Source organism: Narcine bancroftii, chromosome 9 (genome assembly GCF_036971445.1).
Source record: "Narcine bancroftii isolate sNarBan1 chromosome 9, sNarBan1.hap1, whole genome shotgun sequence".
Taxonomy (NCBI): domain Eukaryota; kingdom Metazoa; phylum Chordata; class Chondrichthyes; order Torpediniformes; family Narcinidae; genus Narcine; species Narcine bancroftii.
In genome coordinates, this window is record NC_091477.1 from 116,513,144 (window position 1) to 116,529,139 (window position 15,996).

A 15,996-nucleotide genomic window follows, 5' to 3' on the forward strand; every position below is an offset into this window, starting at 1 on the left:
AATTAAGGACAAGGATTTGTTTGTTTAAAATGCATTTCCTCTGGCAGTCACTTAGATTTGATGTTTTTTCCCTCCACTCTCTTAGAACCCGTTTTAATTGATAAATTTGTTATTTCACTCACAGGAATTCTCAGAAAGATCATTATATGTTGCTAATGTTTCACCTATTTTGTGGATCACTGAACAAACAACGGAGCTTCTGAAAAGAAATATAATTGACCCCTCGTGTCCTTCTCAACTCCCAATGCATCCACCGCAAAATTATTGAGAGACACAGCAAAACTAACTTGCGTTCATTGTACATCCCAAATTGAAGCCAAATTTGCCTACTGTATCGTATTACCATAAAGATCTCCAAATTTTAAGCACAATGAACATGGCTTGTAATTTATTTGCGAAGGAGGAAAATATTTTAAGATAACTACAAAGACAGAGCAGTAGATGTGGTCTATGAGGACTTTAGTGAGGCCTTTGACAAGGTCCCGAAAGGTAGGCTGATCCAGAACGTTGGCGCATTTGAGATCCATGGCAAGCTGGCAACTAGATCCCAAGTTGGCTTTGTAATGGGAAGCACAGTGAGCATATGCTTTCTGATTGGAAGTCTGTGAACCCTTATTGTTTGTGATGGCATGAATGTTGGAAGTATGTTTAGGTTGCTTACAGATGACATGAAATTTGGTGGTGTTGATGGTGAGGAATGTTGCCTGATGCTACAGATGGAAAGTTGGGTGAATCACTGGCATATGGAATTTCATTCAACCAAGTGCAGAGTAATGGATTTAGACTCTCATGTTAACAAAATCATTTATTTATTTATATGAATATTTGTCCTGCATCTGTATGTGTGTTGTGTCTGGTTGAGGACCGGAGAATGTTGTTACGTCAGGTTGTACCAGATGTCAATAAACTTGATTTGTCGTGACTTTGATGAAAATGCTAAATGGAAAAAAAGTATTTCAAGCTGTCCTGGTCTGTCCTGGATATCTGCCGGGGTAAATTTCTGTCGTGGATAATCTGTCCTGGATATCTGCCGGGGTAAATTTCTGTCGTGGATAACCTGTCCTGGATATCTGCCGGGGTAAATTTCTGTCGTGGATAACCTGTCCTGGATATCTGCCGGGGTAAATTTCTGTAGAGCTTCAAGTTCTGACAAAGTCTTTGATCTGAAGTGTTAAATCTGTTTCTCCTTCCGTAGATCCTGCCTGACGGGCTGCGTATTTCTGAATTTTCTGTTCTTTCAGATTTTAAATATCTGTCGGCATTTTGGTTTTTTTTAAAAAAACTAACATTAAGTCTGATGAACTTTGGACTTTGCATTTTGAACATTACTTAAAATTCTATCAAATTATGGTCAGTGCCTCAAGTTAACAGCCTCTAAAGAAATTCTCTTAATATTTGTGGACTGAGTAATTGTTGCCCTATACAATGGCGATTTCTAAAGACCTGTAACTCCACAGAGTGGTGTATTTTGTTTGTTAAATGGTTTAAGCATCTTTCACTCTTCAATATTTGGATGACACGTTTAGGGCAATGTTATTACAGCTCCAGTGACCCAGATTCAAATCTAGCTCCTGTCTGTAAGGAGTTTGTACATTCACTGGTGTCTGCGTATGTTTCCTCCAGCTGCTCTGGTTGCATCTCAGCTTTCAAAACTTATGGAGGTTATTGATTAATTGGGGTATTTGGGCAGCGCAGGTTCATGGGCCAGAAGGGCACGCTACCATGCTGTATGTCTTTTTTTAAAATAATTTTCATAATTCTTTGCCATGCCAGAGATTTCCTTTGAAATCTTGGTAAATTCTTCAAGGTGTTTGCAATGAGCAGGAACTGCTTGTGCAAGTTTGGCTGCTAGAGTAACCTAAAATAGATTCTCCAGTTAGCTTAATTCAGCAGGAAATTACCAGGATGACAGAACCGGAGACCGCTATTTCGTTGGGTTGTACTCGTACAATCAGATGACAATAAACTTGACTTGAATAATGCTTTAAAGATGTTGTCGAACTTGCTAACGTGGCTACAGGTCAGAGATTCCTAATCAAAATGGAGAAGAAACATCGGGGAAGGCTCAGAGATCCTCAAGTCTCTTTGGAAGCACAAGGAAGCCCAGTGTACCTACTTTACAACCCACCCCGTCAAACCTCTGGCAGGACAGCCAGCGGATTTGATGGTTGAAATTTCAACCACCTTGGATTCCATACGTAGCCTGGAACCAATTATGCAAAACATCAACTACTATCTAAGTTAGGAACCTAAGATTTTGCAACTCTAAATAAAATCTCCTCCCTGTTCAAAAGACAGTAGAATACCATATCATAAGATCAATTTTAGGATGAAGGATATTTTGTTTGAATAAGCAAACATACAGAAACAAGTTGCAAATTGCACGTACTGTATGTGGTGATCTTTAACATCGTTGATGACCATTTTTCTTGTTCTAGTCATTATCTTCAGCTGCTGTCTGAGGTCTTCAAACTTGATTCAATTAAAGCCATCTTCATGAATAACTTCAGTTTATAAGTAATCCGAAGCATTATTGCCAAGGCTTCTCGAAGATGAATGAATATAGGTCTTTCTAAAGTAACCAGCTGGCGTAATACATAATCGAACAAATATATGCAGCCTATGTTTGTTGGAATGTGGTTTGATTCTTTCCTATTCAACATTCTACCAATATGGACACCATATTTGTCCACTGATTGGACTATGATAAATGTAAACGATCAATATAGAGTGTGTGATTGTGGAAAAGGCAGAAAGGGCTGTTGTGGAGGATTCTTTCCTGAGAGTTTCCTTCTAACTTTAGTTACAATGGGGGAAAGGTGGAATGTGATTTCACAGTAGGTTTAGCAGTGAGCATAATATATTGGAGCAGCATTCGGCCCATTGAGTCCGCTCCACCATTCAAAGAAACTTAGCAGGTCAAGTAGCATCTGTAGGAGGTAATAACCAATCAAAGTTTTGGCTTGAGCCCTTCACTGGGAATGTGGAAAAAGAGGAAATTGCCTGAATTACTACTAATACTACTTATGGATACTATGTGACCTGTTAAGTTTCTTCAGCACTTGTGTGCATTGCATATGTCATTTGAATCACGGCCTCTCAACCCCAATCTCCTGACTTCTCCGCAATGACACCCATAATAATCAAGGTCGTGTCAACTTCTACTTCAAATGCACACAGTGATCGGTCTCCATAGCTGTCTGTGGCAATGAATTCCACAGATTCATCACCCTCTGGCTGAAAAAAACTCTCTTCTGTCTTCTAAAGAGATGCTCTTTTATTCTGAGGCTGCTCTGCTCCTCGACTTTCCCACTACAGTACTGGAAAATCATATTCGCCTTCACTTTATCCGACCCTTTCAATAATCAGTCAGTTTCAATGAGAGTTGCCTCCGATTTTTTTTTCAAACTCCAGTGAATACAGGCCCAAAGCCATCAGATCTCCTCATATTTTAATAATCTTATCCTCATTATAAAATAATTTACAAACACCTGCAGCAGAAATTTGTTCAATTATGGCAGTCAGTTGCTTTTGAAACTATTTTTTTCACATCAATACATTTAAAATTGCTACAAATAAATGTTAAAAATACAACTTGAATTTGTATTTTTCCCTTAACTTGCATTTTCTTTCAGATGGTTTTCTTATTTTAAGCTGATTGAATTAGGTCCCCTTATTATATGTGGTGAGATGTAATTACACCATTAGGTCACCAGGGGTCACCCCGGTGACCTTGTCTACAAAGCAGTCCAGAGCTACAGTCTAGCCTTCCAGGTTCATCCTGCAGAGAGACAAGACGTCTTAGTGTCCATATTAGTTTATTAAAGCTGTCTTATACTCGCACTGCTGGTGTGGTTATTGTCAGTACAATTATAAAACCTTGTGTTCTGTCTCTGCCTGGCCCATATTAATCTGAAGCTACCAACTTAAATAAATTGTGTAGTGGCTGGGTAGAACTGAGTGTTTCTCTTTGAGCTTAGATCATCAGGGACATGCAAAGGGGTAGCAATATTTTTTTGAAAGATCACAAAATTGAAGGAATTGGGGGATACAAAAGTGTTAAAGAAACTTAGCAGGACAGTTAATTGCCTTTTACTTCCTATGGATGCTCCGTGACCTACTGAGTTTCTCCAGCACCTTTATATAAGTGCACATTTTCTTGTTTTACTCTGGGGGATATGAGGAACTGGCAATGAAGAGGAGCTGAGGGGTAGGGAAGGTCAGCCATGATTATATTAAATGGTGGTGCAGGGTTTAGAGGCTGTGTTTTACTCCTGTTAATTTCTTGTTTCTTCTCTTCCCAATTCATGAATTGAACCAATAAGAAAATTATGGTCAAGTAGCTCGTGCTGCTTCATTCTCTGGCACAGTGCATTGACCTAACAAGCCACTGTGGCCCCTGGAGTTCCTCAAACTCTGATCTGTAACAATTGGATAGTGGTCACAAAGTAAGATGCTTTGCAGGCTTGTGTGACTGCGGGAATGTTAGGAATGCAGTCTGCTCTTGTACGGCTTCTTAGAAGCATGATGAATCATCCAGCTTTGTCCTGTAATCCCATTGCTAAATTGAGAAAAAGGGATGGAGAATAACTTGATTCATTCAAATAATGTTCTTCATTCTTTGATTCAAATCATCTTCCTGAAATGTGTCAGAAATTGTTCTAGCTTTTAGGCAAATGTTTCTCAGAATTAAGCTATTGAGCCTCCTGAATTGGCCTTTTAAAAAAAAAAGGATTAAACTGATGAGCCTCACGAATTTGTATTCAAAATAGGATCTCTCTGATTTACAAGGCTACACTGGTAAAACTGATTTTGTTTTTAGATAATCTATACCTTGAATGAAGTCTGTGTTTGCAGATTGCATGTTTTGCATATGATGTCATTAATTTTACTGGATGAATGTCATTAACGTTTTTTTTTAAACCAAAGTTTATTTCCAACCAATCCGCCAAAGCACCCACTTCTCTTAACAAAAGTGTGCAATGGAATCCTGAACCACTTTTCATAGGTTTTGCGACCTCCTGGCAGTAAAAGCACATGCTGATTATGAAATTCACTATTGCCTTCAATACAGAGCCTTTGTCTGTCTGAGGGAAAGTGTATGAAGATGAAGATCTCGGGTCCGGCATAAAAGAATTTGCAGTCGAACACATCACTGTGATCCCTGGCCTCCTGTCCAATTCTGAGCAGGCACCCCAAAACACTGGGGAGGAACCACGATCGCAAAACCACCCGATCCCCTAACAAGATAAGCAGGTCTTGTCAGCATCTTCTCCCAGGCCAACGTTCCCAGTGATCAGTTACAGTTTGGGGGTACAGGGATCTCTGCTGCCTGGTGACCATATTTTTTAATGCCAGGTCTGAGATCTTGATCTTCAAACCTGCTAGTCAAGATTCCTTTATTGCCACATAATTACATTTTGATTTCAAGCCATCTTTGTCTCATTCACTGAATTCAGACAGAAGTGTTCTGAAGCACGTCTTACAATTAGTGAAAGACGAGCAAAAGAGAGTCCCCTCAAAATCCCTGAGTGCCTGTGGATTCACATCCAGCACTGTTACAGTTACTCAGTGTCCAGTACAAACAATCGGCAGCCTGAGCTCCAGATCCGAACCTCCCGACACAATCAGGAAGCCTTCATTGCCCTCAGCACCCTCTTGCATCCCAGTCTGCCGCCTGGTGTGAATCCCTTGACCACAGTTGCCCATAGGCTGAGTGGTTTCCTCGCCTGGAGTCGCCCACCGCTTGTGTGTTCCTCAGCCTCCGAACCCCTCACTGGTCCTCTGCTGCGGTCACCGTCCTGTGGGTCATCTCCTCCGCTCCTCCTCAAGTGGAGGGATGAGGGGGGGGGGGCGGTGTTCGCCCCGATTTCTGGTGCTAGTCCTCTACTTCCCAGGAGTCTGCAACACCTTGTGGCTGCTGCCGATTATCACCATATGGGGGCGCCGACCCTGCGATGGCAAAATTTTAAAATAAAACCACTGTCGGCTCCATTGACAGACAGTTCAAAGCCTGTGCGGAGCTGATGGCAGTCGGACTGGATGGTTTGAGCACTGTGTCTCCACTCTCTGCTCTCGCAGGTTTGCACCAGCGGCAGCTCTACGGTAACAGCTGCTCCAGCAGTCCCACCATTTCTCACAAAGTCCACAATTAACCAAGGGCTATCTTGAGACATTGAAAACAAAGGTGAATTTCACAATTGATGTCAGCCCCAGCTGGTGGTTGGCAAGATGTGGGAAGTGGTATATATTTCTTGAGTCTCTCCATGAATCTTTATTGGGGCAGGATGATGTTGCACAGTGAGGGTAGGTTGGTAGAGGAAATTTATCTCATAGGTATTGTCTGTTAGGCGGATCGACTTGCATGCTTCAGTGAATGAGACAAAGGTGGCTTGAAATCAAAAAGCAATGGAAACTCTCAGCAGGTCAGGCAGAATCTGTGGAAAAAGCTTTGTCGGAACTAGACCAGAATCGTGAATAGTTTTGTTTTCCTCAGATGTTGAGGTGCTTTAGCATTTCTGCTTTTATTTTGGATAAACCGCAGTTGCAGTGTCATTTTTATTTTGAATTTGACCTCTGAGCACATGCAAGTTGACTACCCATGATTCTAGAGTGTCTATAGGTCATTGGTTAAACAGTTTCCTATTAGTTCTAAAGGTTTCTGTTTGGGGAATTTTGTTAGGGAGGTGCAACATTGTGGTGAAAATGTTTGAAAATCGCATTGGGGTAGTTGCCTTGTTTGACACTACTCTTCAGTCAGAATGATCAACTTAATGCTTAGGATAATGGCATTCATGCCATTGTCAAGCAAGCATGTGACTTGTATGTTTGAGATATTCCGGCATCTCAATGAACTAAAAAAAACTCTTAAAAATTCTTCAAACTGTAATTGTATTAAACCAATCCTGCTGGTGTTCTCCTGGGCCAAAACCTCCAGGATTAAGTCTCTAATTACACTGTTGGCTCCGTTGAACGGGCCTCATTCCTGCTGTAAATGGGGGAGTGGTATCATGGATGGTAGCAAGAGGGGAACACAGAAAGTGTGCACTACCCATTTTTTTTCTGTCATTGGGAGAGTCTGCTGTTCAAATTTTAAATGCCATCTACAAATTTCCCAAGGGCACCGCAGTAGTTGGCAGAATCACAGACAGCAATGAGCAAGTGTCCAGGAGTGAGATAGATCAGCTGGTTGAGTGGTATCACAACAACAAACATGCCCTCAACATTAACAAACCAAGGAATTAATTGTGGCCTTCAGGAGGGGTGGGGGAAATCAGGAGAACACAAACCCAGACCTCATCGAGAAGTCAGCGGTGGAATGGGTTAAGAACTTCAAATTCTTGGGTGTCAACATCTCTGATCTATTCTGGGTTCTTTATGTAGATGGAATTGTGAAGAAGGCTCACGAGCAGCTATATTTTGTGAAGAATTTGAGGAAATTTGGTATGTCACCAAAGACTTACAAATTTCTACAGGTGTACTGTGGAGAACATAGTAGGGAGGTGCCAAGGAAAAGGCTGTAGAAACTTGGCCAGCACCATCATGGGCACCAGCCTTCACTCCATTAAAGAAATCTATAAGAGGCAGTGTCTCAAGAATGCAACCTCTACCCTCAAGGTCCCTCACCACCAAGATGCTACCATCGGGAAGGGGGTGAAGGAAGCCTGAAGATTAATACACAATAGTACAAAACTGCTTCTCCCCCTCTGCCATCAGATTTCTGAATGGACAATGAACCATAAACAATACCTCACTTCCTCTTCTTCTGCACTATTATTTTAAATCTAACTTATAGCAATTCTCTACCGGTAATGATGCTGCAAAACAACAGATTTTGTGACACTTTCATGACAAGAAGTTCTGTTCTCACGTGAATCTGGTCGGTCACCTCAGAACCCACAAAACCATAACGGCAGAAAGTAGCTTTTGATCCTGAAAGACTAGCTAACAAAGAGTACCCTGAGTTCCAATGGACAGGCCATACAATTTGCATTTTGGTTTCTGAATTAAGCAGGGCAGTTTTAAAACCAAGCTGCCCAGGAGCTTGAAGTCCCAGCTGCTGCTGCCAGAGGCCCGAGGTTTCCGCTGCTGCCGCTGCCGGGACCCTGACGTCCCTGATAAGTTCGGCTCTGAAAAATTTTCGGATTTATCATTTGTTTTGGATATAACTGAGGGTTTCAGACAATCCGATTTCGGATAATTGGAGTTGTACTCTAAATGATATATTTTCTGGAATTTCATTTGCTTTGAGTGATTTGTTAATATTTTAAGCTATTCAAAGTAAACTCAAATTTCTATTTCTGTCTTCACCTACGTGCTTACCAACATTTTTCCATAAGTACTCCACTGTCTGCTCTGGCACTCTGGTTCCCATCTCCCCTAGCTTAAACCCCCTGGTGTCTTAGGGCTATGAAAGAGTTGTGGCTTGATTGAAACCTTACAATTTTATGCTGATGTGGTTGCCCTTTCCTGATTTCACAAGACTGAACAGTGAGTATGGTTTAGAAGAGAAGTCAACTGTTATTCCTAGATTTTGATGGTTATATTTATGTCATTGAAAAAGTTAATATTCTGCCGATGTGTAAATTTTGCGATTCACAGGGGTGGTAATTGTTCAGTATGATTTTGGAATGGTGTGGGAAATACAGGGTTGTAGTTATAGGTGACTTCAACTTTCCTCATGACTTCAAGAAGGATGGATGGGGCTGAGTTTTCAGATATGATCGGGAAGGATTCCGACATGGTATGTGGAGCAGCCGATGAGAGGAGAGGCCATACCGGTTCTGGGTAATGAACCAGATCAGGTGGTGGACCTCTAGGTGAGGGAGCATTTTGGTGAGAGAGACCACAACTCAACATAGCTATGAAAAAGACAAAAAGGGAAAGTGCTTACCTGGCGAAGGGCCAATTATGAAGAGATGAGGCAGGAACTAGCAAGAATAATTTTGGAAACGTGTTCAAGTCTGAATACCGCAGGTCATGTAACGAAGTGAGAGAATGATAACTGGGGCATTAGCAATGATCTTTGAATCCTCTGGCTGCAGGGGAGGTACCGGAGGATTGGAGAATGACAAATGTAGTCCCTTGTTTAAAAAAGATAATTGGGAGAATCCTGGGAATTATAGAACGGTGAGTCTTACATAAGTGGTATGCAAACTATTGGAGAAGATGCTTAAGAATAGGATCTATGAGCATTTGGAGATGTCCAGTCTACTCAAGTGATAGTGGGCTTTGTGAAGGGAAGGTTATGCCTCACGAGCTTAATTAAGATTTTTTGAGGAGGTAACAAAAGAAATTAATGAGGGAAGGGCGATAGATGTGGTCTCCATGAATTTTAGCAAGACAGTTGACAAGGTTCCCCCACAAGAGACTCATCCAGAAAGTCATGAGGGACGGGATCAGTGGAACCTTGGCTGCGTAGATTAAAAAATTGGCTTGCAGGAAGAACGCAGAGAGTAGTGGTGGAAGGAAAGTATTCTGCCTGGAGATCAGTGACTAGTGGAGTGTTGCAAGGATCTGTACTGGGACCCCTGCTCTTTGTGATTTTTATAAATGACCTGAATGAAGAGGCAGAAGGATGGGTCAATAAGTTTGCAGATGGCACGAAGGTTGGAGGAGTTGTGGATAGAGCTGAAGGTTGTTGAAAGTTACAAGAAGATGTAGACTGGATGCAGAATTGAACAGAAAAGTGGCAGATGGAGTTCAATCAGGGTAAGTGTGAGGTAATGTATTTTGGAAGGACAAACCAGAAGGCTGAGTACAGGGTTAATGGTCAGTTACTTATGAGTGTGGATGAACAGAGGGACCTTGGGGTTCAAATCCATACATCCCTCAAGGTCACTGCACAGGTTAATAGGATAGTTAAGAAGTCCTATGTAATACTGGGCTTCATTAATGGGGGATTGAGTTCAGGAGTAGAGAGGTTATGTTGCTACGTTACAAATCTCTGTAAGACCGCACTTAGAGTATTGTGTTCAGTTCTGGTCACCTCATTATAACAAGGATTGGAGCCTATGGAGAAGGGGGCAGAGGAGAATTAACAGGATGTTGCCTGGATTGGAAAACAAGTCTTATGAGGCAAGGTTAATAGAACTGGGACTTTTCATTTTGGAGTGTGGAAGGATGAGAGGAGACTTGATAGAAGTCCATAAGATTATGAAAGGCATAGATAGAGTAATGGACAGTTGAAACCTGATTCCCAGGTCAAGAATAGCAAGCACCAGGGGGCATATCTACAAAGTGAAGGGAGAGAAGTTGAGGGGAGACATTAGGGGTAAGTTTTTTTTTAGAGAGTTGTGGGTGCCTGGAATACCTTGCCAGGGATGGTGGTGGAGGCTGAAACATTAGGGGTATCTAAGAGACTCTTAGACAGGCACATGGATGAAAGAAAAATAGAGGGATACGGGGTTGGGTGGGCTTAGTATTTTTTTAAGGAACATATGGGTCGGCACAACATTGAGGGCCAAAGGGCTGTAGTGTTCTTTGTTCTATGCATCTCTGAATTACTTTAGGTTTGTCATTAAGTCCAATATATTGCAAGTATCTGTTGTTGCATCAAGTTGAGCATGTCAAGTTAGTTTCCCTTCATTAGAGAGGGAAATAATTAATTTAAAAGTTGTGAGATGCTTTTGCATGGAAGGGCAGAAATTTGGAATTTTTCCCAGTAGATGGCAGTTGATGCTTGATTAATTATATTAATTATATTGGTAGATCATTGTTAACCAGTGATACATTGAAATGGAATTTTGTCACCATTTGTCACCAATTATGTAATTGAATGGCTGATAGGCTTAAGGAGTTGAATGTTTTAACACTCCACACACAAGTCCCTTATGAAACAGTTGTTCACAGATGGGTTTTAGTCAGTGTGTGGGTAACAATTTTCAGTGCTCTTCTGCATTGCATTAATAGAATCAAAGTAATGCTGTGCGTCAGGAAGGGTTATCAATTAATCTCACTTTCTCTGGTCAGAGACCTGATATTTCAGTCAGATAAGTCCTTGATTGTGTCGGGCGACTAGTCAGCAGAACTGGACTTTCAAAGTGAAGAGAAAGATTAAACAGTTAATCAAGATATGTTTGACAATATCTAAATACCCCAAATTGCCACAAATGATGTTGCAGTTCTAATTTGGAAACAGCAGCCAATTGGTGCCTTTTTGCTGTAGGTACAGATCTGAGGCTGCTTTCTGTTTTATTTTAAAGCAGACCCGAATGAGTAAACTGAATTCCATGGAGATCTCACAAAAAAAAACGATTCTTTGAAACTTCCCACACACTTTGAAGCTTTAAATTGTTACCATTCATTTGTATGTGTGTTTGGTGATTACAGACAAGGATTAATATTGAATGTGTTTGCCACTGTTCGCTTGGGAAGATTCTGAACCCTTGCACGTCCTCCTGACGTTACCTGTGCTGCACACCATTGCTGTGTGTTAGTTATAAAGTTGACTAAATTGTAAAAAGACTTGTTCTGTGGTTCATCTGCTTCAAGTTTTATATTATACAGGACAGTCACAGAATTGTCCAGCAGGGAAGCAGACCCTTGGTCTGCGTCACCTTTTGTGCCGATCTTCATACTATTTGCAACGATATAATTTTGTTTTCTCCTATTTCCCAATCTCCATTTTATTTCCTCAAAGAAATTGCTGTAAGATGGATTTGCTCATATTATGTCTCTCCGGATCTTCATTTGTATTGAAGAGTTTCATTTATCTGTTCCTTCCATTTTACCAAGGCTCTCGATAGGGTCTGATAGAAATTTCTCAGCAATGTGTCCCCAGCGATAAAATCACCAATCCTTGTGGGTGAAGAACAACAGATCACCATTTGTTGGCCTGAACACAATTAGGATGCCAAGCTTTTTCGGCATCTAATTTTATCTTGCATCTCCAGTATTTGCAATAATTTGCTATTTTGCTGTGATCATTAGTTGTCTGGTGGCACAATCATTTTGTTATATAAATTATTGAAGGCATTAGTTTCTTAACTCTGTTCCCTCTCAGAACAACCCTTGTTTCACTATTATTTCAGTCCTGTCTGAAATTAAGTCTTGTCTCCTTCATTTCATTTTTTACTTTTAACATTATTGGTTTTCTGACTCAAAGGTTGCTTTTCCACTCAACAAATGTTAATGTTTAATGAAATGCAGATCCTTTTGAGAGTTGGAGCCTTTGTGTGAGCAGAATTTCACATTATACCTTGAACCCTTGCAGAGGGGATGAGAAAAATGCAGCAGGATCTTTTTCCTATTTTCATTGTTTGTGGTCTCTTCCTGCTAGGAAGAGATTCAAAAAGTGATTTTCTTTTTCTCGCTAAATAGAACAAAAGAAATTTCTAAGCTGGGAGGCATGCTGGCTACTTGAAGGTGAACTGTTGGGCGAAAGTATAAATGGTAAATAATGACGAAAGAGGAGAGAAAAATAGAAGATATGGGTGATATAAAATATTTTGGCTGCTGCAAATTTGAAATAAAATTGAATGAAATTACTCAATGGAGTATTCTTCTATGTCGAGAGAAATCAGTATTTGGTGTTGATGACCTTTTATTGGAATTGGCCAGTTTGGATGCAAACCTGAAAGATTAGTTAGCTAAAATTGTTGAATTTGGTGTGGAAAATCACTGAAATGCTGGAGAAACACAGCTGGTCTTTTCCGCATCTCTAGGAGACAAAGATATATTGCCAATATTTCAGTCCTGAGCCCTTCTTCAAAGGAAAATCAGAAAAGGTAGAAGTAGGATATCTCAGAAAGTCTCAGAATCCAAACAATGGGGGAGGAATCCAGACCAACAAAAGGTGTTAATTGGATGTGACAGAGACTAGGTAGAATTGATCATGTCTGTGTGAAAGGAGATGATGGGGAGGGGGGGGGGGGGGGAGGAGTGAGGGGAAGCATGGTGTGTGGATGGGGGATGGGTTGGTTTTTTACAAAACCTAGAGAAAGTTGATATTAATGCCATCCAGTTGGAGGGTGACCAGTCGGAAGGTGAGGTGTTGTTCCTCCAATTTACGGGTGTTCCTCCAATTTACAGTCTGGCAGGTGTGGAGCCTTGTGGCCAGAAAAGGAAACAAAAATTTGGTCACCACATGCACTGGTGTCACCCACAGAATGTTGTTAAGTTCTGCTAAATCAAACAAAAGGAGAAAGATCAAGACACTGGTCAGGAAACAGTAAAGAGCAACTACAGTAAATTGATGGTAACAATTCGACTCTGAAGTTATGAAAGAAGACGGTTAGCATGGTTAGGGTGGCATGGTTAGCGTAGCAGTAGTGCAGTGCTATTACTGCGCTAGCAATTGGGACCAGGGTTTGAATTCCGTGCTATCTGTAAGGAATTTTTTACATTCTCCTCGTGTCTGCATGGGTTTTTCCTGGGGGTTCCAATTTCCTTCCACCCTTCAAAACGTTATGGGTTGTAGATTCATTGGGTGGCATAGATTCATGGACCAAAAGGGCCTGTAACTATTTTGTATATCTAAAACATTTAACAGGATGAGATAAAAGTTTAGTGTCATATACATATGTACATTTGCACCAAGAATTTTACTTGCTGCAGACATAAAAATCTACCAAATACTACAGTGTAAATTACCACTATGTGCCTCGAGAGAAAAAGATAATAAATATAAAATGTTAGACAAATGAATATTCACAGTTGCAGTTAGTGCAAGAAACAAAATAAAATGATGCAGACAAATTTTTTGGTGGTCCGGAATAGTTTATGGTCTGGGTAGGATAGGGAGGTTCACAAGTCTGATAGCTGAATTGCTATAAAGTGGTCTACTCTGTAAACATTACCTTCTGTTTCCATTTCTCATTTGTTCACCGAGATTCTCTGCATTCGGTTTTTTTTGTTTATTTTTGCCTGTGTTTCTGAACCTATTGGGTACATTTAAAGCAGCAATTGATGGATTCTTGATTGGTAAGGGCACCAATGGTAATGCGGAGAAGGCAGGCGAATGGGGTTGAAAAGAAAGATACAGCAGCCATGATTTGAATGGTGCAGCAAGACTTGATGAGTTGAATGGCCTTGATCTGCTTCTCAGTCTTGTGGTCTTTTGGTGGATGACTTCACCTCCCTTCATTTAAAAGAATCTTGAATGATACAGCTGAATCCAGTCTCTTGTGCCATTTATACTTTCGCCCAACAGTTCACTTTCAAGTAGCCAGCATGCCTTGTGTCATTCACCCTCCCAGCTTAGAAATTTCTTTTGTTCTATTTAGCGAGAGAAAATCACTTTTTGAATCTCTTCCTAGCAGGAAGAGACCACAAACAATGAAAATAGGAAAAAGATCCTGCTGCCACTGTCCTCCAACCTTTTAAACATTGAGCATTTTTCTCATCCCCTCTGCAAGGGTTCAAGGTATAATGTGAATTCTGCTCACACAAAGGCTCCAACTCTCAAAAGGATCTGCATTTCATTCAACAGTATTCATTGTTCAATGACATAGCTAAACTTTCTATTCTGAGGTGAAATCATTCAAATTTCTTTTCTTGTTTTTGCTCTATATTTCTTTGTGGCTGTAGCCAGTATATTTCTTTTTAATCTAAAGTAACTACTGATCTGTGTTGGATTTCCTTTTAATCTTTCATAGTTGAGAGCACTTTGCTAGCAGGTTTATGTGTGAAAGCACTCATCAGAATCAAGTCTCTTGTGCCAAGTTCACAGACATTCACAAAAGAAACGATTAGATCAGGTTCACACAGAAATGCTGGAAAACTCAGCAAGTCACACATTGTTCTTTATGTAGCAAAGATAAAGATACATGACCAACATTTTGGGCCTGAGCCCTTCATCAAGGTGTGTATGAGCATAAATCTGGCAGGTACCTGAATGAAATGGCAGGGGGAAGAGCACAGGCAAGAGGCAGAAGAGAGAAAAGTTGAGGTGAAAGGGGCTGGGGATAACTCTGAATGGAGAGGGAAGGGGGTAGAGAGTTGGAGGAAAGGAGACAGAGGGATGGGGAAGAGAGGGAGCTAGGGGAGAGGCCTTATGGAAACTGGAGAAGTAGATATTAATTCCATGTGGTTAAAGATTATCCGGATGGAATATTAGGTGTTGTTCCTCCAATTTGCAGGTTGCCTTGGTTTGCCCATGAATAGACATGTCGTTGTGGGAGTGGGATGTGGAATTGAAATGGTTGGCCACTGGGAGATCGCCGCTATTGCAGCTGGCCGAGCGAAGGTGTTCAATGAAATGATCTCCCAGTCTGCATCCAGTCTTTCTAATGCAGAGAAGGCCAACAATGGTTCTACTACAATCTCCAGATTCACAAATGTTGACAATTTCACTAAAAAATCTGTTTTAACTGTTACTGTAATGTCTTACTCCAATTCATGATCCTCTGTGCCATTCTTTCTTTCACATCATTCACTTTTCTAGTGTAGTGCAGGATGATGGGATTGGATTGGATTGCCATTGGTGTTGTGCTTCTGGTATTGAGCAGGTCACATTCCTGCTCAAGGATGTAGTTAAGAACCAAGTCATTTTTGCCTTTGGTACAGATCTGAAGTTGCTTTCTGTAGACCCAAAGCAGACCTGAACAAATTAACTGAATTCTCTGTGATTGATTATACACCGTGTTGGGGACTTTTTGATGATGCTGTTGCAACTTGCTGAGAAAAGAGCTGGCAATTATTCAGCATCTTTATTGAGCTTAAGACCTTCCAATAATTATAGAAGCAATTGATTACTTTGTGTAACATGTGACACTAGCAGATTCCTGAAGCCAGGTAAAGCTTGCCTCTTGACTTGAGTTTTAAATTTTAATATAATTTATAGACATATAATGCAGTAACAGGCCCTCCCAGTCCATGAAGCTGTTCTTTGGCTTGGCTTCGCGGACGAAGATTTATGGAGGGGGTAAAAGTCCACGTCAGCTGCAGGCTCGTTTGTGGCTGACAAGTCCGATGCGGGACAGGCAGACACGGTTGCAGCGGCTGCAGGGGAAAATTGGTGGGTTGGGGTTGGGTGTTGGGTTTTTCCTCCTTTGC

General features: G+C 41.0%; 1 protein-coding gene across 4 annotated transcripts in view; it reads left to right on the forward strand.

Annotated features, from left to right (window-relative positions):
• rnf13 (ring finger protein 13) overlaps positions 1 to 15,996 on the forward strand; it is a 163,956-nt gene that overhangs the window by 61,443 nt on the left and 86,517 nt on the right. The window lies entirely within an intron of this gene.